The sequence below is a fragment of the Kryptolebias marmoratus genome, linkage group LG1 (genome assembly GCF_001649575.2).
Source record: "Kryptolebias marmoratus isolate JLee-2015 linkage group LG1, ASM164957v2, whole genome shotgun sequence".
Taxonomy (NCBI): Eukaryota; Metazoa; Chordata; class Actinopteri; order Cyprinodontiformes; family Rivulidae; genus Kryptolebias; species Kryptolebias marmoratus.
In genome coordinates, this window is record NC_051430.1 from 33,110,998 (window position 1) to 33,112,458 (window position 1,461).

The window sequence follows — 1,461 nt, forward strand, 5'->3', positions numbered from 1 at the left end:
AAGAAGATGGATGGATGGATGGATGGATGGATGGATGGATGGATGGATGGATGGATGGATGGATGGATGGATGGATGGATGGATGGATGGATGGATAATTTATTTACCTAAAGAACAAACCAAAACAAAAGCTGACGGGGCAGCAAACAAATAGAAACATAAACTAAATCAGAACTAAGAAGAAGATGAACACAATAGAATGGAACCAGGAACAGGAAGGAAACATGCAACTACAACAAACAAACTAACAGCAACAAACATCAATGGACCAGCGGGGAATTGAGAGAAACGACCGGGTTTTAAAGTACAGAGGACGGGAACAATCACAGGCAGGTGGAGATGGGCGTGGCAGGAGAACTGAAAGAGGGTGACTGGGGAGGAGGGAAATGAAAAACACAAACATGAGGAAGACTGAACCCAAATGAACCAAGAAGAAAACAAAAACCAGAGAACTTAAATAAAAATAAAACAAAAACAAAACCCAGAAAAAGCCAAATCACCACACCTGAAAAGCTGGAAAACACTGTTCTGCTATAGAAGTGTTCATTATGACTCTTTATACTTTTGATGGGTCCATGGATAGAAGGATTTAGACAATAAAATATCATCTTGTGGTAGTGAACTGAAAGTAAAACTACAAACATGGAATGTAAACAGTCTTTGTTCTCGTTTTAAGTCCCGTAAATCACAGTATAATATTTCACACTCTTTTAATGCCATCCATCCATTCCGGGTCGCAGGGAGCCGGTGCCTATCCCCAGCAGTCACTGTACGAGAGGCGGGGGACACCCTGGACAGGGACACATAGAGACAAAGGAGACAAACAACCACTCACACCTTGGGACAATTTTAGAGTTACCAATGAACATGTTTTTGGTCTGTGGGAGGAAACCAGAGTACCCAGAATAAACCCAGGTGTGCACAGGGAGAACATGTTAACTCCACCCAGAAAGGCTCCAGGCCAGGATGGTGACAGCTCTAACCACTACACCACTGTGCCATCGTATTGCATCTATTGCATCGTACTGCATCTTCCACCAGCCATAGTGGCAGGTGGAAATTTTTTTTTACCAGCCACCATTTTTTGTTGTGACAAAAAGTAATTTCATATGATGATGATGATGGAGGTGGGTGGAAGCAGCTGTGCTGCCCTACAAGCTGAACAACTCCTCTTTCTGGGCACTGCATGGAAATAACTAGATTTTTCTTATTTTATTTTATTTTATTTTTTATTTTAAACTATTAAAAGATGCATATCTGTACATAAAAAATTCAGACAAGTGAAATTTATTTCTGTGGAGTGTTTTTGAAATATTTTTTGTGCTTTTGTAAGTTTTTGTATGTAAGTTGTAATGTTTTTCAGACACTTGCTGCTTTTAATGCATAGATCTATTTGTGCTACCCGCTTATATTTAACAGGTAGGATATTCTGATGAAGGAAGGGATTTTTGTGGTTTTAGA

At 39.9% G+C, this 1,461-nt stretch overlaps 1 protein-coding gene across 1 annotated transcript in view; it reads left to right on the plus strand.

Annotated features, from left to right (window-relative positions):
- gys2 (glycogen synthase 2) overlaps positions 1 to 1,461 on the plus strand; it is a 25,741-nt gene that overhangs the window by 8,078 nt on the left and 16,202 nt on the right. The window lies entirely within an intron of this gene.